Below are 23,295 nucleotides of genomic sequence, written 5' to 3' on the forward strand. Positions count from 1 at the left end.
TTACATGTCGTACCCGATGCCGCTCCCAAACCGCCAACGGTACGACCGCCAAAGTGTACAGGGCTCGTCCCATTAACGTACAAACGATAGGCTTCACTTTTCTTTTGCCTCTCCACCCTTTCTCAGACTTGTGTGTACACCTAAACAGGGAACCTTCGAGTCCCGGTAATTTCCTTCGTTTCTTTGGCGTAACACTTAGGAAATCCTATTCGTTAAAGTGCAGCATCGATTCGTTCTAGCAACAATAAAATATCTGGACATAACCTATAAATTTGAACTTTTATTGTTCTATCATATTCTGCAACGAAGAGAGAAGGAAAGAAATGGAGGAAGGAAAAAGAAAAACGAGAAGGGGGAAGAGATATTGTTTTGAAATTTAATAAATTGTCGCGCAAAGCGTAGAGGAGAATTGGTTAACGGGATCTCATTGTCAGTTTGATAATTTATCGACGCCCCCGGGTTTGGCTCTTCTGGCCGTCCATGTTGCTGAGGTATATCCGCACTGCTGCGAGCGCGCGTTCCACGCTGACGCTGTGCGAACGCGTCGCGGCGTCGCGGCAGAAGCAGAAGCAAGAGCAGCAGCGGCAGCAACACCGACGATTCCGGGTTGGCAGATTTGCCAACTTTTACCCCCCCGTTTTTTATACCCCCCTCCCCACCCCCTCCACACCCCCCGTTTCGTCCGGGACTCTCTCCTCGGCACTGTTATCCAGAAAGAGAATGTCCATAAATTTATCCAGCGAACTCCTACCGACTGACCCGTGAGTAAGAGGCTCTCAAAGGAGAGCGAAATAAAAAAAGAAAAGGAGTCTAAAAAAGAAGAAAAAAAAAAAAACGCGGAATGAATAAAGTCGAAAAAAAAAGAAACGACAGAGAAACGGGGAATAACGAACGAGGAACCCGGTACGGGAAATCACCGTCGACTATCCACGTTATTATTCGTAACACCCGTTATATACGCCGGCCATCGCTTCATCCGCAACTATAATACAATATGCATAGGTGTCTATGATGTTTCTCTTTGTCCACATATGTACACACGTAGTTTGTTGTTCGGCTCGTACAACTTCCCATAATATACATTATAGGTACATAAATACATGCATTATGTACCTGCGCATTACCCATGCATACCCACCATGTAAATGCATGTACACGGTGTGTAATATACACTGTACGGAAATAACAACAATCGCCTGTAGGGGGTGCGATACGGGTCTCGGTAATTCAGGGGGAAACTTGAACGATAAAATTGGCGAAAGTGTGCGTGGGAGGAGATGGCGGGTTAGCCCTGTTATCGAATGGGATGATTATAATCGACGGTTAATTGTTCCTTTGTCTGTGGAGAGTTGGTAGTAATAATTAGTTGACAATTAATTTGTAAGCGGGGAATCGCAACTCTCGACTAAACTCCACTCCCTTAACTATACCTACCTCCACATATTTGTACGCACCTATACACACCTATTCGCTAACTGTAACAAGTTAGGTTAGGTCAAGTGATATCCATAATAGATATATGGTAATGTAGTCTGCATGCACGGATCCCGAAGGTATCCACAAGGATGTAGACCCATCTGGAAATGATTAAATTTCATAAACTCGGCTAATGATCCAAGATTATCGCGGTCTCATCCGCTACTTGAATTATTCATGATCACACCGTGCCGATCGAGCCACGAAGACTCAACAAAATGGCGTCAATTTTGGGAAACAAGAAAACTTCACGTCATTGCCGATCTACAATGATCTCGGATATCGCGGTCTAGGATTTCCTGGAGTATCGAGTGCGCCGATTTTCGCGTCACCGGTGCCACGACTCGATCAATTTGTTAATTTTCCCCCTTTTAACCTCGATTCGATCACCGCCTGTACTCGGCTTGAATTCCGATGACGAAGAGAAATGAGAGTCGAAAACGTTGAGGAAAAAAAAACAAGTCATTCGATCGAGTATCACCCCTCGAGAGAACGGGGTTAAATTGATTAATACGGTAACCACGATCATAGCTAATTATACCCTCGTTAGGCGTAATTCACTTAAACCAATCGGGTGATCTCGGCAACGCGCATATTTGTACCAGCTTAGGTCGTTCGAAGACTGCAGGTGGTATGTGTACTCGAAATACTACGCACGAATGTCCAAGTGAAAGGGGAAAAAGTCGAGCTTCTCTCGACGTTCCATCCGCGCTGTACATGCAAATCGCCGTGAAATAGACTGCGCGTAATCATAGGTAGTTTTCCCCAGATTTTTTTTCCCACCGCTACGTCGCGGTAGCTTTTTTTCTTTCACTCTTTCCTCTTTTTTCTTTTCCGTCAACCCGCGCACACGATACTTGTCCCAGTTCGTACCGGTACACCCCACGTGGGGCACCCGGCGTAGCGAAGATCGAATGGTGAAAAAAAGCTCCCCGAAGAGTCGAGTCAGCGATAAAATGTGGATAAAATGGGAACTGATGAGCCACTTTCATCGGACTTTGGATTTCTTTTCTTTGGCGAACTGTAAAAATTGATAAGCTTTCCTCTGGTTTTGAAAACTCTACGACTTCGGGATAGGTGAGCGGAATTGATAGGAATTCAAAAAAGTGGTGGAGGTTACGCCCCCTCGGCTCTCGGCTCTCCGGGTACCTAACCTCATCTAACGAAGATATTCTCTCGCCCATCCGATACCCGTAGGTGCACACCGAAGCTGATCCAACTATGTAGGTTTATAGCTAATTGACCGAGCAATAAGACCGACGGGGGTCGTTGAGGCGTGCCTCGCAAATTAATCAGTTATCTAAACGAGACTTTGAATCCTTTGTCACGTGCAGGTCCTTCCCCAGGTTCCGGTTGCACGTCGGGTCGCAGCTGAGCTTTCGCTTAACTTCAAACTCAGGATAACCCCCACACCGCAAGTTTACCACCATATTGTCCCGCCATGCATGCATTCTAGGTTACGTTGAATTCAACCAGCATAGAACTTCAAAAGGATAACGAACATAAATTACACGGATAGATACGCCACTTTATATAATTTTCCAAATAAAAATTTCTCCTCTTCACTCGGGCGAGTTTCTCTTCTTTCCCTTTTACATCTCATGCTTCACTTGATCTTTTCGTAAATTTTATCTCTCTCTTTCTCGTTATTTATTTATTTATTTTTCATCCTTTTCGCAACTTGTCTACCCTAATACGTTACTTCGAACTTGTAGCCAGAAGGATTCTCGTGAAACCGCGTGTACCTATGTATGTACATGTACAACCTGCACCATCGCAATCAAATGTACGAGATTAAGCGATTTGTGAAAGCTTAATCCTTCTGCGGTGTATAATCGTACGTCTTCAAAGGACCGTTTTTACGACGCATTATATCCACATATATATAAATATAACCTCAGGGGATGGTTCCCTTGAAATGTTTTTTTCTTTCTACTTTAGTTTCCTTTTTTCTTTCTGCTTTTTTTTTCAAGCCAACCTTTTATCCTCGTGGTTGAGGGGTCAACCTCAATTACCCTTCGTCAAGCTTTTACCATCTTCATGCGTTTCTAGTGTCTTTCTTTTTTCTCAAGTTTGTTACCAGTTTTTCTGGTGTTTTTTGTTTTTTGTTTTGGTATTCCAAATTGCTGAAAATGAAAAACGACAGGAAGAAAGAATAATTAATTATTGAACTGGAGGGTATGTACGATGTCCGTGCATAAGTTGATGAATTGAAACAAATCGGTAATATTCTTGGAGACTTAACCTAGTTAACATACAGGTATACCTCACCGGAATCCGTAATTTAAAGAATATCTCTTTTGATTAATAACTAGAATGGAAATGAAGTTTCATTCCATGCTCCAGATTGCAGTTTGAGAAAGGAACGCGAAAAGAAAGAAAATACCGAAGAACAAAAATCAAAAAAAGCTAAAAAAGGAAATGAAAAGAAGAGGAGAAAAAAATTGGGCGAGAGCTGGGTGCGATTAAGCGAAACGGAATGCGCTTATACATATAATACCGAGACGTATATACCTATACATAGATATGTAAGACGGGTATATATACTTATAGTTTACCAAAAGCTTTGCTCCAACTTCCTGTTCACCTCTATAACAACTCTGTGGTGCTGCAGCTGCAAGAAAACTGGAACTAGGAAAGGAAGAAAGATGAGTCCAGTTATTCTTCTAAGTTTTGTTTGCGGTTTCTCGTCCGAAAATTACTTTATAATTTCTGATTTATCGCGTTGCATCCTTTTTATTTTCGCAACTGAGCTTTTGTGCGGATCTTCAGCAACGCGCACACCGTACCGCAACGTCTCTCATTCGCACACGCGATACACGGAGGCGAGAATATTCGGATTTTAATATTTCCATTCTCCCAGCCACTCCGCGCATATCAAATTCTGCGGAAAACCCGCGCCTTCACTTCTCAAAATATTATTCGTCGTTTTATACCGTTAAGGATTTGCACCGATATAGCCAAGGGTGTGTATAGGTGGTGAATATAATCGCGGTTCAACCACTTGAAATAAACTAAGCCGCGCCGCGAAACCAGGTTGTGCAGCAATGACCAACTTTGAAAATCCCATTTGGTTGAAAGTAGAGGAAAAAAAAATAAATAAATAAAGAAAGAAATAAAAAAAAAACTTTCTCGAACCTCGCGCTTCGTTATACTCTGAAGCGAATCAAAAAATATGTATGTATAATGAAAATGAAGAGAATAAAAAAAAAAAAAAAAATAATAATCCTCCGCTTGTTTAAACGCCCGTCGAGAGAACTCGAGTGGCAAAATTATTTCAACTCTCTTCGCTCTTTCATGGATTTTTCATTGAGTTTTATTTTATTTCATTTGCTTTCGTTCCTCGCACCGGCAGCCCTCGCATTTGAATATCGATGTAGAACGCGGATATTATTACCGCGACCTACAGATTATCGCTATTCGCTTGCGGTCTATAGCGCATGTGGCACCTATTTTAATTGAGTTACAGGGACGATTCTCGGCGTGTTATACATAATTTTGCGTTCGTAACTGTTGCGTTAACGTTGCCCTGGATGTTCGGCGGAGAAACTATACTCGCCCCTTAGTATCTATGAGTGTAACAACCGAGGACAACAATCGCAACAAAGGGAAAACTGATGTACATTCACCCCGTGGAATATTAATCAGCAACATCCTAGTTAATTAGTAAAGTTTGGCCAACACTGGTGGCCGGGGGAGTGGGGCGAAGCTCAAGTATAATAACTAACACCGAGATTCCGGACCTGCAACAACCTGCAGTGAAACAAAAACCCGACACGAACGTGCTGAAAGTTCTCGAATTTAATCAATCGCACATCCCATAAAAATGACATCCGAAAACAGCGAATCGGGTTCGAAAGAAGGACATTTCTATCACCCGAATTCTGCGGATGATTTGGAACAGCGTAGATTTTTTTTTTCAACGTTGGGAAATTTTCAATTCGATAAATGATACCCGAACGACATTCGTGTCACCGAAACTCTTTGAAAAATTTTTTTGTTTCAGGGCCTAACGCGGATACAATTCGAAGATCAAAGGCGTCGAAAAATGTGACCGCTGAAATTTTCGAAAGATTTTCGGTGGCGTAGATGTCGTTCGGGTGTAACTTTTCGAATTGAAAATTTTTGGAAATTAAAAATCTGAATCGAAGAAAAATTTTTGCCCACTTTTCTGCGAGTGGGAGGTTGTTCCATATCATCAGCAGTATTTTCGTGATTGTTCAGTCGTTATTTCATAAACCGGTACCCATAAATGTTTTCGCTTTTGAAATCAGTGGAACCGTTTTATCCGAGGTTTACTTATACGCGCGGAGGGGCTGAGTGTAGTCAATCGAATCGCGAGGGGATAAACAATGAAACGCGATTCTTAAATTTAATAAAAACAACGATATTGTATTTTTCTCTCAAAGGCAGCCTTTCCACTTACGGTTGACTCGGATCAACCGAAAGACAAGCCGCGAGACAATCCATCCATCCTGTACGGTCGAACAACCTGAGGTAGTATATATTCGCTAGGGAGTTGACTTTGGCCCAACTTTAACCTTAAGTTAATTTACCGTTCCCCGGGTGGAAGGGGAAACTGAAAAAGATCGACTTCGGTGATCCACGTCGTACGTAACCTCACGGATGTTAACCCCAACGTATTCAACTATATATAATCTTCACGCGCGCCGCCACGTTAACCACCAAAATTATCGAACGGTAACTTCGAGGGAAATAATTCTTTTTTAAGCTATAAAGCTCCTTACATGGAATGTCTAATGCGCCGAGAGAAGGTCGAAGAATTTCGGGAAAATACAAAGTTCCGTAAAACTCAACACCGAGAGTTCTAGGGATTCCAAATCCCGTTCACCTCTAGTTCGGACGAAAGCGGAACTAAAAAAGTGTCAATGGCCGCTCGGACTACATTATCCTATCGAAGAATTCCAATTTCCCTGAAGAATTAGTCGAAATTTTCGAGTCACTGATTGTAATTTGCTCCGTCACCCATTCGATCGATCTCTCAACGAGGATTCTATCCTATTTCTCTCGTTTTCATTATTCCTCTCAATATCGGAGTGGGGCGTTTTCACCGATTAACTGGGTTCGTATGTTGAGTGAATTTCTGACGATGGTGTTGACGGTGTTGATGGGCATTTATATAGTGTGGCGGAGGCGAAATACCCTCGACATTACACGAGTCTCATGTGGACGCTTATTCATACCCACGAATAATTAATATCACAGTTACATAATAACATACATACGCGTACTCGGAGGTGGTACACGAATGCACATCAAAGTGAACGAGGAACGGTCCTTTCGCGAATTAATTAATTTAACGATATTTCACCCCGCCCACCCCCCCCCCCCTTCCCCCCCCTTCTTCGTCACGTACCTCGCCAAAGCGCTTTCAGCGAAAACCATAGTCACGAGAATGAAACACAATCCCTATTTTTTTTTAGCCACCCCGTACATTCGATCGTGACATTCGTTCGCTGATGGAAATTGTTCATTTTCCCAGCTTATGCTTGTATTCAGCGAATTTTTTTTGCCGATGATTGTAGGTTTTGTAGCTCAGAAGGTTCTCGAGGTGAGCCGTGTGTCGGCGCCATTACTACAGTTCTTTTCATTTTATTTCATTTTTTTTTTGTTTTTTTCTTTTTTTTTACCTTCGTCATCGGTAAAGTTTTTCCGCATTCGAAGATCAGTTGTATTTTTGTCGTGTGGCTAATGAAGCTATCCTTAAAGGAGCTAAAAAGTTACCCCACCAACCGGTCCCCGAGGAAATCTGTCTTCAAGTTTGGCGTCGCTTCGCGCGCTGATGGTCCAGATAAAATTATCCCCAAAACTCGTTCCGCGCACAAAAACCTATATCCGTATATTACTGTACACAGAACGTCGGACAAGTTAATACATTCGCGAGGAAAATATCAACTGGGATTGGGAGAAATAAATGTAGATCCCACGAATGAAGGAAGAAAAAAAAAAATAATAAAAAATCGTAGACCCGATCGGTCCTTTTTTTCCTTCAATCGCCGAATCGCGGTACCTTGTCCCCGGATTTTTTTTCCACCTAATGCATAAAAAATATCAACCGGTCGGCGAACGTGTTCGATAACGAGACTCGCGTTCGTTGCGAAACTTGAACCGAGATTCCGCCGACGAGGAAAAAATAAAATTTTTGTTAAAGTAAGGGTCGAACGAGTAATGGTGTTTTGGCGTATACCACCCCTTATTTCGTTCGCTCCGCGTCACTACCCGTAATAGACTAATTACTGATTGGCTCGCTCGCCCTAATCAAGTTAGCCGCCCGCAGAGTAGCGACGGAAACGAACCGACCGACGATCGAACGAGAGAGGGGGCGGGGGGCGAACAAGAGCGACGTTAAAATCGAAGCCGAATAACCGGGGCGAGAAAAAAAAAAAAAAAAAAAAAAAATCAATTACGGCTGACGTTTGACGCGGTGACGACTTCCGACGCGTACGAAAATACGCGCGACGGTAAAAATCGGCTCGTTCGACAACGTGGAGATTTTCCTACCGAGCCAAAGTTCGATTCGGAGTGTCGCGGTCGGGGGGTCGACAGACAACACGCTCGACGTTACTGCAGGTTTCTATACCTCCCTACGTTTCCTACCACTTCCGAGGTTCACTTTGCAGGTTCGGCCAGGGTAAACGTGTCAGCGTCATCCCTAACGTGGCATGTAACGTATACTTAACAAGACTGTCATGGAATATACTTTGCGAGGGAAAGAGATACTGTACACGTTGGAAAACGACGCGACACCGTTGTGCACCAGCTGCACTCGAGTGCACCTGAATCCGAGAGGATCGTTTCAAAATTTATATTTTACCCGGTATGATTTATATTCGCACTCGCAAGTACCGATCTTTGTGCGCGGCCGTATTGCCAACCACCCCCACCCCCCCTCAATGATAACAACACGCGAGTTCGCAAAAAATAGTCGTAGACGTGCGTAACGGTTGTTTAAAAATTTTCTGGACGCCATCACCGGGGGTAACGGTGGCGGCCTACGACAGGGTGGTTTACCGTCGCCGACATTTTTTTTTTTTTCTTTCCGCCTCCTAGCATCTTTTTTTTTCACAGCGTCGAATATCCTTGCGGGGCTGCATAAGAATATCCGAGCATTTTATCCATCAGGATTACCGGGCTCTGGACGCCATTTTAAATTAACTCGAGGATTAAGCCTAAATTAGTCTTCTTAATTCAATTCGAATCCCCGAGGTGGTGAGTTGGGCCGCCTTACTTGGTATCCCTCGCCAACTCCGCTACGCCATCTTTTTTCTTTACTTTTTACAGCTCGGTTCTTGTTTTTTTTTTTCTTTTTGTTTTTTTTTTTTTACTTCATTTTATTTCATTTTCGTTTTATTTCTTTTCACTCCTCTTCCTTACGTCAACCCCTTTTTTTTTCACCCCCCCCCCGAACCCCCCGCCACTTGGCGCTACTCCGTCATGGTCTTATACAAGTTAACGCCTCTGCTCCTCTCCCTCTCTCTCTTTCTTCCTTCTCTTTTCCCACCCCCGAAATACTTTTCTCCAATCTCGCGCGCTTGCCAACCAACTTCCCGCCCTTCTTCTAACCCGATGAAAATGATGAAAATTATAAATAAATAGAATCTACGGCCAATCTCCGAAGAATCGGTCGTAAATTTACGGTCCGAAAATTTTTCGAGAACCCACCCCGCAAACGGACCGCTGTAAACCACCCCTAAATCTTAAATACCACCAAATAAATCCTCGCTAAAATAGATGCAGTGCGACGAGGGTTGTTCCACCCTCGGGGGATCGGTTGTTGATGTACGGGAAAAGTCCGATGCTAAAAAATCTTCCCGGATCACGATTATCGTTAATATCTTGTTACGACACCCTTAGCGAATCGGCGGGGAGAGGGAATACCGACCGAGAAATGCATAATTTTGTAGATCGCATTGATAAACATAGATATCGGAAGGGACGCGTGGCGAATCCACGTCTGTATGGGTAATATGAAAACGATGATCGTTACGTGCCCGAGCAAAGCAAGTGGTAGAAATCGATCGGACGTATTCCGTCCGTACTCTTTCGTAGCGACCCGCGTCGGGAAGAAGAGCCGAGAAAATTCTTATAAAAGTTCGATATCCCGGCCGTTTTCACCGGTGGTAACGACCTGCGCGGGGGGTGAAACAAGTTCGTATTTTTTGGAGAGAGGGGGATGGCGGCGGAGGCTAAGGTGGTGCCGGTGGGATCTCGTTTCGGCCTCCCGACATACCGCGAGAATGTTAAGCCGGACGATATATATCGCCCTCGGCAAAAAGTCCGGTCAGGAGTTCGTCTTAGATCTTATACTGCATCGCCGATTGATGGGAAACGATAAACGAAAATACTTTCTCATGATCACTGTATATATTTGCCGCCAGAATATCCCGCCTCATTTTTCAAGTTTTTTCCTCTGTTTTTTTTTTTCTTTCTTATCATGCATTTTTACCTTTTTTTTTCCATTCCATTCCTTCAAGCTTCTAACTCGTCGCTTATGTTTGTCATATTTTTTTTTTCGCGTAACCGTTTTCCACCAATTTTTTTTTTTATTTCTCTCTCGTTTTTTCGACGTTGAGAATTAAACGAGAAGCTAACGCGGTTCACGTTATTCCGATCCGTGAAAAAGCAACGGAAACAGAAAAGAAAAAAAAAAAAAGTAAAAAAAAGAAAAAGAAATGCAGCGATGATCTAAGCTACTTTTAATTGCAATGAACAAAGTTGGCTGTCGGCCAGTAGTTACGAGCTTGCGGTTACCTCGGGCGATTAATGAAATCTTTTTAACAAGTTTTTAGTCCGCGTTATAACCGGCAACGCGTTGTAGAGAAGTAAGAAATTTCTCAGTTCCTTATTTAAAATGACAAACTGCGGATGAAGCGAGCGAAATGATTGAGAGAAGAATAGCGGTCGCGGGAATCTATTTGTATTTAATTTTCGAACGCGGAATCTTGGCAAGCCGGTCGGTTGCCTCGCTTCTTGCTCCAGCGAAATATGAAATATTCGCCCGTTAGGCGGATCGGAGTGCCAAGGATTTCGGGAAGACGGAAGCGGACGGACGGAGTCCGAGTTAAAAAATCGACTGCGCGTTAAAAAAAAAAAAAAAAAAAAAAAAAAAACAGATCTCTTCGGGTGGCGGTAGAAAATTCGACGCCCTTATTTCCGTCGTCCTTTTCGTTTCTACGTTTCTCATCCACGTCTCCGTGGAACGTTGCGCGAACGGTGGAACGTTTGAAAAAAAATGAAAAAGTCGATTTTTCCACCCTCGGGATGATTCGCGTAGAAAAAAAAAAACAAATTCAGACGCGGTTTGTCAAAATTCTACGTCGCGCGTTACGTGTAATAACGCGCGCGGCGTGCCCCGCGGGTGCGGCAAGGGGAGCGACAAGGTACACAACCTTCCGGTAGATCGCACGTGTGTAGGTATACCTGTATAGATATACGCTACGTATAGGTATTTTACACACATCCAATGTTTATAGCGACATACCGCCTATTTATCTCGTTCTCTCCGCATGTATTATTCCAAGCTTTCTAAAAGCTTTTCGCTGTAGAAAACTGTGCGCGGGGTGAAAGAAAAAAAAAAATGTAAAAAAAACAAACAAACAAACAAAACAAACGAAATAAAACGAACCGAATAAAATCGAAAACGAACAAACAAACGGGGAAAAAAAAAAGAAAGGTCATCGTCGTCGTCGTCGTCGAGGAAACGTCGAGCGCACGCACCCATGTGCCGATCCGTAAGTCATTGCCACGTGGACGTTTCAGGGGGATACCCGTGTGACTCAATAACGCGTACCCCCTGCGTATTCGTATGGCCGTGTGCATCCGACGTCCGTTCGTACGTACGCAGCGATACGCCGTTGGGAACGTTTGAAAATTGAGAATTATCATCGTTGGTCCAGAGCTACCATTCCAATCTCGGTATACGTCAATCAATCAATCCGCCCGCCAGTCCGCCAGCCCTCGGATGCCGCGGAGGTTCCCCACCTACACCCCCGTACGTCACACACTGTTTCGATTTTCATCCCTCGTCGATTCTTTGGAGTTTGGCAATTTCGCGAATGATTCGGCCCCGGGTATTCCTGTGTCGCGTTACTTTTCACCCCCGTCCCCCCCCCAACTACCCAGACCCGTCGCGTCCGCGGGAGGAGGATGAGGGGGAGGGAAGGGGGTGGGGGTTAATATCGCCCCATATTCCGAGCGCGATTATATGATTAAATTTGCTACTCTTTTGTTCGTGTACATCGGTCCTTTTTCAAGGGATCGGTGGTCTTCCGCTGCGCTGAATTGCAATATTCAACGACTGTACCACACGGTGCACGTGACGGTGTACGCGGAACGATACTCGCTCTCTACGTAGGGAAAACTTCCTACGGGCGAAACTGCAGAAACTGAAAATTATTCAACGATAATAAAATCGCGGATCGATAAGCGGGCGTAAATAATTTGCGCCCGACGGTACGACGAGTTATTTTTGGCAGCGAATAACCCGGACGGGGGTAATCGAGACCGAGGACCACCCTCTCGGAGGTCGAGAGGGTCACGACGTTCGAATGTTCGAATTTTTTATTTTTTTTTTCCGTTCGCTTACCTGTGCGGATCCCAAGTTTCGTTCCGATCGACGATCGCAGAACTTTTGAAACTCAACGCGGGCACTTTTTTACATTGCACGGGGTGGGGGGAGAGGGGTGGGAGAGGGAGAGGGAGATGTGCGAGGAGATCAGAGCAGAGCGGAAATTTCCGGGACGAACACGTGGTCTGTTTACCGTATGCGTGCGTATCGCGCGATATTTCTCATCGGGTTCTCACTTCGAATATCGCGAAAAACACCCGCTGAGCAGAAATACGCGGACCGCGACGCCGACGTCGCGCTACTGCCGCTATCCAGGCGTCCCGACGCTATCCGAACGGCGCCTGCGTCTTCGCGGTTTTCAACCTCCCTTGCACCCTACTCTACTCTCCTTACTGCGTGTGCACTCGACGGTTACTTCCCTCTGATCCTGTCCCCGTTTTTCACACTACCCGCGAAAAAAAAATTCAGCTCCCAATTTTTCCCCAACATGATTCGAGCTTCCTGGATTCATTCGATCCTTTACATCGTTCGCTCGGCGATAAATATGTTGCTGCAGATCTGAAGGAAGGGAGGATTTTTTCCGACAAAAATTCCCGATTCCTTCCTAGTCTGTGAAATCTATTCTTTGTCAAGATGTGCCTGGGAATTGGCGTTAAACAATTCGTAGTAAATTTCCGTTGCGTTTGATTTGTTCTAAAAAATTTACCTTTTCCCCTCCGTTTCGTGTGAAAATATTTGAATAGTCGTTGAATTTTGTCTCACGTGCATATTTAACGCTCGCGATATCCTCATTACAGCGAGAAGAAGCACCGCGACTCGCCGTTTAAAATTGTTAATTCCCAAAGAAAATAAGTCAAGCTCAGTTTTACGAGGTGCGAATATTAGAGAGGACACAGTGCGGGTGTCGGAGTTCTCGCATCCCCTTAATCCACGTGTATAGAAATCCCGGATAAAATAATACGCGCGTAGTTATACGAGAGCGCGTTGTACGACGTGCGATTGCGGAAATAGCGCGGGGGGGGGGGGGGGGGGGGAGGGAGGATCACGCGTGACCTTGTGACCCGGAAGCCCTAAACCCCTTGGACGCAATTTAGCCTCCTCCTCCTCCGCGGATATATTCCGGAATCGGACCCGCGCACGACTCGTGCCGTGGGGTAATTTGCATGAACGCCGCATATTCCTCTCTCTCTCTCTCTCTCTCTGTGTGTGTTTTTCTCACCGTTTCGCGAATATCGCGCATCCGCGTTATGGAGTCGCCGCCGCCTCTCCATACCCCTGCGCCCCTAACATAATTTTACACGGTCAACTACGGGATCCGACATATGTTGCAGCCGGTGGTAACGCACTTCGGACGATTAATACCGTCGCCGAACCCTACCCGGAGTCATTAACTTTTTTATTTTTTTTTTTCATTCAATTCACTACGTTCGCTTACACGCGTTTTCTAATTTCTTCGAACGCTATATGATCGATGGCGATATGGGTGTGTACACATTACGGCCGATACACACGGCTGCGCAAATATTGAAGTACGCATCGTGTGATGTCGGACGGTCGGAAAAGATGTTGAGCGTGGAAAAAAAAAAAGAGAAAAAAGAAAAAAGTGAAATTATTCGAGTGTTTATTCGCCGTGGCACTTTCCCGCGCGCTCGCTGTTGCAGTTCGTTTGATCGTAAGAGATTTCCGCGTAGCGTCACGCCATGATTAACGCATCGCGGAATCGGAGATTACTTAATTTCACCTGTACGTTTCGTAATTATCATCGCGCGAGGTATGGACGCGATGGAACGGTAGTTTTTTTTATTGATTGGATTAGAAATTGCCAAGCCAAGAAAACGCATAGACTATAGAGCCTTGGGTTTTTCTTAAGATTTGCACCGGAATTGATGAATTCGTTTCTTTTGGGTTTCCTATGCGTTATCGTCAACTATTTGATTTCCTTGACTCCGAATGTGACCGTCAAATTGATCTAACTGAAAAATTGATCGAGTTATTGCCAATTTATGAATCTGAAAAGTGAAGTATCAAGAGTATCTTGATGGAAAAAATTCGTAGCTCAATTTGATTAACGGATTCGTGTTCCTGGGGTCAAAATACGTGAGAAAAGTGTCGTACCATCGTTTCGAAAAATACTTCATTTTTAGCCCTAGAATTGAAAAAATCCAACGGGGTACCATGGGTCGGAATATTCGGATTTTTTAATTTACCGGCAAACTCGAGCTTAGCTGGAGTCAGGTAGCCACGGGCGCGCGGTTTGTTTTGAGGCGTCACCTCTGCTCAGCCCCCAAGGTGACGTCTCACAACAAAGCGCTACGCTTGCTGGCTACCTGACTCCAGCTAAGCTCGGGTTTGCTGGTGAATTGAGAAATTCGAATATTTCGACCCATGCATGAATTGCGACGAGTCAGAGTGAGTCTACGACTAAAACCAATCGATATGTCTTATAATTCTTCTGCTCCAGACAGCGAGTAATTATTGATTACTTTATCAATTGCATGAGTAGATGATTTTGGCTTTCAGATTTGGATTCCTTAGCTGATTACACGTGAGATTACTCTTGAGAAACCAAAAAAACATTCGATTTTCGAGCAAAAAAAGGATCATTGTTTGAATTGGGTTTAATATGCTTTTCTTACGTATTTTGATCTCAATAATCCGAATCTGGGAGGAGAATTGATCTATCTCTGAAATTGACCGAATTAAGGCCAATTTTCAGCTTTTCGAAATCAAGAATAGAAAATTCATTTTATCGTCTATTTTGATGTAATTCGTACCCAGGAATTTGAATCTGAGAAAATAAAAATTGATCGTATGGCACTTCCCTTATGTATTTTGACCTCAGGGACACGAATCCGTTGTCAAAATTGAGCTACGATTCTTTCCTTGAAAGATATCTTCAAATTCATGCCAAAAAATGCGAAAAAATAGGGATAACTTGCTCAATTTTAGAGATAGATCAATTTGGCTCGCAGATTCGAATTCCTGAGATCGAAATACATAGGAATAGCATGCGAAACCCGAGGAAAAAAAATTTTGATTTTTGACCCAAAATTTGATAAATTGTCACGGGTTCAAATCCCGTTGGGTTTTTGGGCCAATTTTTTTTTTTCTTGCGAATTGATCGTACGACACTACTCTGAAGTATTTTGACCTCAGGATTCCGATTCTGAAAGGAAAATCGATCTATCTCTGAAATTGACCGAGTGATCGCCAACTTTCAGCTTTTCGGGATCAAGAATAAAAACCTCAATTTATCGTCGATTTTGATTTGATTTGTACCCAGGAATTTGAATCTGAGGGAATAAGAATTGATCGTATGGCACTTTCCTTATGTATTTTGACCTCAGGAACACGAATCCGTTGTCAAAATTGAGCTACGATTCTTTTCTTAAGAGATATCTTCAAATTTATGCCAAAAAATGCGAAAAAATGGGGATAACTCGCTCAATTTTAGAGATAGATCAATTTGGCTTGCAGATTCAAATTCCTCAGATCGAAATACATAGAAATAGCATGCGAAACCCAAGAAAAAAAAATGTTGATTTTTGACCCAAAATTTGATAAATTGTCACGGGTTCAAATCCCGTTGGGTTTTTGGGCCAATTTTTTTTTTTCTTGCGAATTAATCGTACGACACTATTCTGAAGTATTTTGACCGCGGGATTTCGAATCTGGAAGAAAAATCGATCTATCTCTGAAATTGACCGAGTGATCGCCAACTTTCAGCTTTTCGGGATCAAGAATAAAAACCTCAATTTATCGTCGATTTTGATTTGATTTGTACCCAGGAATTTGAATCTGAGGGGATAAGAATTGATCGTATGGCACTTTCCTTATGTATTTTGACCTCAGGAACACGAATCCGTTGTCAAAATTGAGCTACGATTTTTTTCTTGAGAGATATCTTTAAATTTATGCCAAAAAATGCGAAAAAATGGGGATAACTCGCTCAATTTTAGAGATAGATCAATTTGGCTCGCAGATTCGAATTCCTGGGATCGAAAAACATAGAAATAGCATGCGAAACCCAAGAGAAAAAAATGTTGATTTTTGACCCAAAATTTGATAAACTGTCACGGGTTCAAATCCCGTTGGGTTTTTGGGCCAATTTTTTTTTTTCTTGCGAATTGATCGTACGACACTATTCTGGAGTATTTTGACCTCAGGATTTCGAATCTGGGAGAAAAATCGATCTATCTCTGAAATTGACCGAGTGATCGCCAACTTTCAGCTTTTCGGGATCAAGAATAAAAACCTCAATTTATCGTCGATTTTGATTTGATTTGTACCCAGGAATTTGAATCTGAGGGAATAAGAATTGATCGTATGGCACTTTCCTTATGTATTTTGACCTCAGGAACACGAATCCGTTGTCAAAATTGAGCTACGATTCTTTTCTTAAGAGATATCTTCAAATTTATGCCAAAAAATGCGAAAAAATGGGGATAACTCGCTCAATTTTAGAGATAGATCAATTTGGCTCGCAGATTCGAATTCCTCAGATCGAAATACATAGAAATAGCATGCGAAACCCAAGAAAAAAAAATGTTGATTTTTGACCCAAAATTTGATAAATTGTCACGGGTTCAAATCCCGTTGGGTGTTTGGGCCAATTTTTTTTTTTCTTGCGAATTGATCGTTCGACACTATTCTGAAGTATTTTGACCTCAGGATTCCGATTCTGGAAGAAAAATCAATCTATCTCTGAAATTGACCGAGTGATCGCCAACTTTCAGCTTTTCGGGATCAAGGATAAAAACCTCAATTTATCGTCGATTTTGATTTGATTTGTACCCAGGAATTTGAATCTGAGGGGATGAGAATTGATCGTATGGCACTTTCCTTATGTATTTTGACCTCAGAAACACGAATCCGTTGTCAAAATTGAGCTACGATTTTTTCCTTGAGAGATATCTTCAAATTTATGCCAAAAAATGCGAAAAAATGGGGATAACTCGCTCAATTTTAGAGATAGATCAATTTGGCTCGCAGATTCGAATTCCTGAGATCGAAATACACAGGAATAGCATGCGAAACCCAAGAAAAAAAAATGTTGATTTTTGACCCAAAATTTGATAAATTGTCACGGGTTCAAATCCCGTTGGGTTTTTGGGCCAATTTTTTTTTTTCTTGCGAATTGATCGTTCGACACTATTCTGAAGTATTTTGACCTCAGGATTCCGATTCTGGAAGAAAAATCAATCTATCTCTGAAATTGACCGAGTGATCGCCAACTTTCAGCTTTTCGGGATCAAGGCTCAAAACCTCAATTTATCGTCGATTTTGATTTGATTTGTACCCAGGAATTTGAATCTGAGAGGTTCAGAATTGATCGTATGGCACTTTTCTTATGTATTTTGACTTCAGGAACACGAATCCGTTGTCAAAATTGAGCTACGATTCTTTCCTTAAGAGATATCTCCAAATTTATGCCAAAAAATGCGAAAAAATGGGGATAACTCGCTCAATTTTAGAGATAGATCAATTTGGCTTGCAGATTCGAATTCCTCAGATCGAAATACACAGGAATAGCATGCGAAACCCAAGAAAAAAAAATGTTGATTTTTGACCCAAAATTTGATAAATTGTCACGGGTTCAAATCCCGTTGGGTTTTTGGGCCAATTTTTTTTTTTCTTGCGAATTGATCGTACGACACTATTCTGAAGTATTTTGACCTCAGGATTCCGAATCTGGAAGAAAAATCGATCTATCTCTGAAATTGACCGAGTGATCGCCAACTTTCAGCTTTTCGGGATCAAGGATAAAAACCTCAATTTATCGTCGATTTTGATTTGATTTGTACCCAGGAATTTGAATCTGAGGAGATGAGAATTGATCGTATGGCACTTTCCTTATGTATTTTGACCTCAGGAACACGAATCCGTTGTCAAAATTGAGCTACGATTCTTTTCTTAAGAGATATCTTCAAATTTATGCCAAAAAATGCGGAAAAATGGGGATAACTCGCTCAATTTTAGAGATAGATCAATTTGGCTTGCAGATTCGAATTCCTCAGATCGAAATACATAGAAATAGCATGCGAAACCCAAGAAAAAAAAATGTTGATTTTTGACCCAAAATTTGATAAATTGTCACGGGTTCAAATCCCGTTGGGTTTTTGGGCCAATTTTTTTTTTTCTTGCGAATTGATCGTTCGACACTTTTCTGAAGTATTTTGACCTCAGGATTCCGATTCTGGAAGAAAAATCGATCTATCTCTGAAATTGACCGAGTGATCGCCAACTTTCAGCTTTTCGGGATCAAGGATAAAAACCTCAATTTATCGTCGATTTTGATTTGATTTGTACCCAGGAATTTGGAACTGAGGGGATGAGAATTGATCGTATGGCACTTTCCTTATGTATTTTGACCTCAGAAACACGAATCCGTTGTCAAAATTGAGCTACGATTTTTTCCTTGAGAGATATCTTCAAATTTATGCCAAAAAATGCGAAAAAATGGGGATAACTCGCTCAATTTTAGAGATAGATCAATTTGGCTTGCAGATTCGAATTCCTCAGATCGAAATACATAGAAATAGCATGCGAAACCCAAGAAAAAAAAATGTTGATTTTTGACCCAAAATTTGATAAATTGTCACGGGTTCAAATCCCGTTGGGTTTTTGGGCCAATTTTTTTTTTCTTGCGAATTGATCGTTCGACACTATTCTGAAGTATTTTGACCTCAGGATTCCGATTCTGGAAGAAAAATCGATCTATCTCTGAAATTGACCGAGTGATCGCCAACTTTCAGCTTTTCGGGATTAAGGATAAAAACCTCAATTTATCGTCGATTTTGATTTGATTTGTACCCGGGAATTTGAATCTGAGGGGATAAGAATTAATCGTATGGCACTGTCCTTATGTATTTTGACCTCAGGAACACGAATCCGTTGTCAAAATTGAGCTACGATTCTTTCCTTAAGAGATATCTCCAAATTTATGCCAAAAAATGCGAAAAAATGGGGATAACTTGCTCAATTTTAGAGATAGATCAATTTGACTTGAAGATTCGAATTCCTGAGATCGAAATACACAGGAATAGCATGCGAAACCCAAGAAAAAAAAATGTTGATTTTTGACCCAAAATTTGATAAATTGTCACGGGTTCAAATCCCGTTGGGTTTTTGGGCCAATTTTTTTTTTTCTTGCGAATTGATCGTACGACACTATTCTGAAGTATTTTGACCTCAGGATTTCGAATCTGGAAGAAAAATCGATCTATCTCTGAAATTGACCGAGTGATCGCCAACTTTCAGCTTTTCGGGATCAAGGATAAAAACCTCAATTTATCGTCGATTTTGATTTGATTTGTACCCAGGAATTTGAATCTGAGGGGATAAGAATTGATCGTATGGCACTTTCCTTATGTATTTTGACCTCAGGAACACGAATCCGTTGTCAAAATTGAGCTACGATTCTTTTCTTAAGAGATATCTTCAAATTTATGCCAAAAAATGCGAAAAAATGGGGATAACTCGCTCAATTTTAGAGATAGATCAATTTGGCTTGCAGATTCGAATTCCTCAGATCGAAATACATAGAAATAGCATGCGAAACCCAAGAAAAAAAAATGTTGATTTTTGACCCAAAATTTGATAAATTGTCACGGGTTCAAATCCCGTTGGGTTTTTGGGCCAATTTTTTTTTTTCTTGCGAATTGATCGTTCGACACTATTCTGAAGTATTTTGACCTCAGGATTCCGATTCTGGAAGAAAAATCAATCTATCTCTGAAATTGACCGAGTGATCGCCAACTTTCAGCTTTTCGGGATCAAGGCTCAAAACCTCAATTTATCGTCGATTTTGATTTGATTTGTACCCAGGAATTTGAATCTGAGAGGTTCAGAATTGATCGTATGGCACTTTTCTTATGTATTTTGACTTCAGGAACACGAATCCGTTGTCAAAATTGAGCTACGATTCTTTCCTTAAGAGATATCTCCAAATTTATGCCAAAAAATGCGAAAAAATGGGGATAACTCGCTCAATTTTAGAGATAGATCAATTTGGCTTGCAGATTCGAATTCCTCAGATCGAAATACACAGGAATAGCATGCGAAACCCAAGAAAAAAAAATGTTGATTTTTGACCCAAAATTTGATAAATCGTCACGGGTTCAAATCCCGTTGGGTTTTTGGGCTAATTTTTTTTTTTCTTGCGAATTGATCGTACGACACTATTCTGAAGTATTTTGACCGCAGGATTTCGAATCTGGAAGAAAAATCGATCTATCTCTGAAATTGACCGAGTGATCGCCAACTTTCAGCTTTTCGGGATCAAGGCTCAAAACCTCAATTCATCGTCGATTTTGATTTGATTTGTACCCAGGAATTTGAATCTGAGAGGTTCAGAATTGATCGTATGGCACTTTTCTTATGTATTTTGACTTCAGGAACACGAATCCGTTGTCAAAATTGAGCTACGATTCTTTCCTTAAGAGATATCTTCAAATTTATGCCAAAAAATGCGAAAAAATGGGGATAACTCGCTCAATTTTAGAGATAGATCAATTTGACTTGCAGATTCGAATTCCTGAGATCGAAATACATAGGAATAGCATGCGAAACCCAAGAAAAAAAAATGTTGATTTTTGACCCAAAATTTGATAAACTGTCACGGGTTCAAATCCCGTCGGGTTTTTGGGCCAATTTTTTTTTTTCTTGCGAATTGATCGTTCGACACTATTCTGAAGTATTTTGACCTCAGGATTCCGATTCTGGAAGAAAAATCGATCTATCTCTGAAATTGACCGAGTGATCGCCAACTTTCAGCTTTTCGGGATCAAGGATAAAAACCTCAATTTATCGTCGATTTTGATTCGATTTGTACCCGGGAATTTGAATCTGAGGGGATAAGAATTGATCGTATGGCACTTTCCTTATGTATTTTGACCTCAGGAACACGAATCCGTTGTCAAAATTGAGCTACGATTTTTTCCTTGAGAGATATCTCCAAATTTATGCCAAAAAATGCGAAAAAATAGGGATAACTCGCTCAATTTTAGAGATAGATCAATTTGGATTGCAGATTCGAATTCCTAAGGTCAAAATACATAGGAATAGCATGCGAAACCCAAGAAAAAAAAATGTTGATTTTTGACCTGAAATTTGATAAATTTGCACGGGTTCAAATCCCGTTGGGTTTTTGGGCCAATTTTTTTTTTTCTTGCGAATTGATCGTACGACACTATTCTGAAGTATTTTCACCTCAGGATTTCCATTCTGGAAGAAAAATCGATTTATCTCTGAAATTGACCGAGTGATCGCCAACTTTCAGCTTTTTGGGATCAAGAATAAAAACCTCAATTTATCGTCGATTTTGATTTGATTTGTACCCAGGAATTTGAATCTGAGAGGTTCAGAATTGATCGTATGGCACTTTTCTTATGTATTTTGACTTCAGGAACACGAATCCGTTGTCAAAATTGAGCTACGATTCTTTCCTTAAGAGATATCTCCAAATTTATGCCAAAAAATGCGAAAAAATGGGGATAACTCGCTCAATTTTAGAGATAGATCAATTTGGCTTGCAGATTCGAATTCCTCAGATCGAAATACACAGGAATAGCATGCGAAACCCAAGAAAAAAAAATGTTGATTTTTGACCCAAAATTTGATAAATCGTCACGGGTTCAAATCCCGTTGGGTTTTTGGGCTAATTTTTTTTTTTCTTGCGAATTGATCGTACGACACTATTCTGAAGTATTTTGACCGCAGGATTTCGAATCTGGAAGAAAAATCGATCTATCTCTGAAATTGACCGAGTGATCGCCAACTTTCAGCTTTTCGGGATCAAGGCTCAAAACCTCAATTCATCGTCGATTTTGATTTGATTTGTACCCAGGAATTTGAATCTGAGAGGTTCAGAATTGATCGTATGGCACTTTTCTTATGTATTTTGACTTCAGGAACACGAATCCGTTGTCAAAATTGAGCTACGATTCTTTCCTTAAGAGATATCTTCAAATTTATGCCAAAAAATGCGAAAAAATGGGGATAACTCGCTCAATTTTAGAGATAGATCAATTTGACTTGCAGATTCGAATTCCTGAGATCGAAATACATAGGAATAGCATGCGAAACCCAAGAAAAAAAAATGTTGATTTTTGACCCAAAATTTGATAAACTGTCACGGGTTCAAATCCCGTCGGGTTTTTGGGCCAATTTTTTTTTTTCTTGCGAATTGATCGTTCGACACTATTCTGAAGTATTTTGACCTCAGGATTCCGATTCTGGAAGAAAAATCGATCTATCTCTGAAATTGACCGAGTGATCGCCAACTTTCAGCTTTTCGGGATCAAGGATAAAAACCTCAATTTATCGTCGATTTTGATTCGATTTGTACCCGGGAATTTGAATCTGAGGGGATAAGAATTGATCGTATGGCACTTTCCTTATGTATTTTGACCTCAGGAACACGAATCCGTTGTCAAAATTGAGCTACGATTTTTTCCTTGAGAGATATCTCCAAATTTATGCCAAAAAAATGCGAAAAAATAGGGATAACTCGCTCAATTTTAGAGATAGATCAATTTGGATTGCAGATTCGAATTCCTAAGGTCAAAATACATAGGAATAGCATGCGAAACCCAAGAAAAAAAAATGTTGATTTTTGACCTAAAATTTGATAAATTTGCACGGGTTCAAATCCCGTTGGGTTTTTGGGCCAATTTTTTTTTTTCTTGCGAATTGATCGTACGACACTATTCTGAAGTATTTTCACCTCAGGATTTCCATTCTGGAAGAAAAATCGATTTATCTCTGAAATTGACCGAGTGATCGCCAACTTTCAGCTTTTCGGGATCAAGGATAAAAACCTCAATTTATCGTCGATTTTGATTCGATTTGTACCCGGGAATTTGAATCTGAGGGGATAAGAATTGATCGTATGGCACTTTCCTTATGTATTTTGACCTCAGGAACACGAATCCGTTGTCAAAATTGAGCTACGATTTTTTCCTTGAGAGATATCTCCAAATTTATGCCAAAAAATGCGAAAAAATAGGGATAACTCGCTCAATTTTAGAGATAGATCAATTTGGATTGCAGATTCGAATTCCTAAGGTCAAAATACATAGGAATAGCATGCGAAACCCAAGAAAAAAAAATGTTGATTTTTGACCTAAAATTTGATAAATTTGCACGGGTTCAAATCCCGTTGGGTTTTTGGGCCAATTTTTTTTTTTCTTGCGAATTGATCGTACGACACTATTCTGAAGTATTTTCAC

General features: G+C 41.3%; 1 protein-coding gene across 3 annotated transcripts in view; it reads right to left on the minus strand.

Annotated features, from left to right (window-relative positions):
- Positions 1-23,295, minus strand: part of LOC105690974 — a 108,590-nt gene that overhangs the window by 81,390 nt on the left and 3,905 nt on the right. Inside the window, exon 1 of one of the 3 annotated variants that reach the window (XM_020855236.2) lies at positions 12,083-12,176. The exons of the other annotated variants lie outside the window; for them this stretch is intronic. The gene's annotated coding sequence lies outside the window, so the exon portion shown is untranslated. Of the gene's footprint in view, positions 1-12,082; positions 12,177-23,295 lie in introns of those variants that run through there. 3 annotated transcript variants of the gene reach the window in all.

Source organism: Athalia rosae, chromosome 5, assembly GCF_917208135.1.
Source record: "Athalia rosae chromosome 5, iyAthRosa1.1, whole genome shotgun sequence".
Lineage (NCBI taxonomy): Eukaryota > Metazoa > Arthropoda > Insecta > Hymenoptera > Athaliidae > Athalia > Athalia rosae.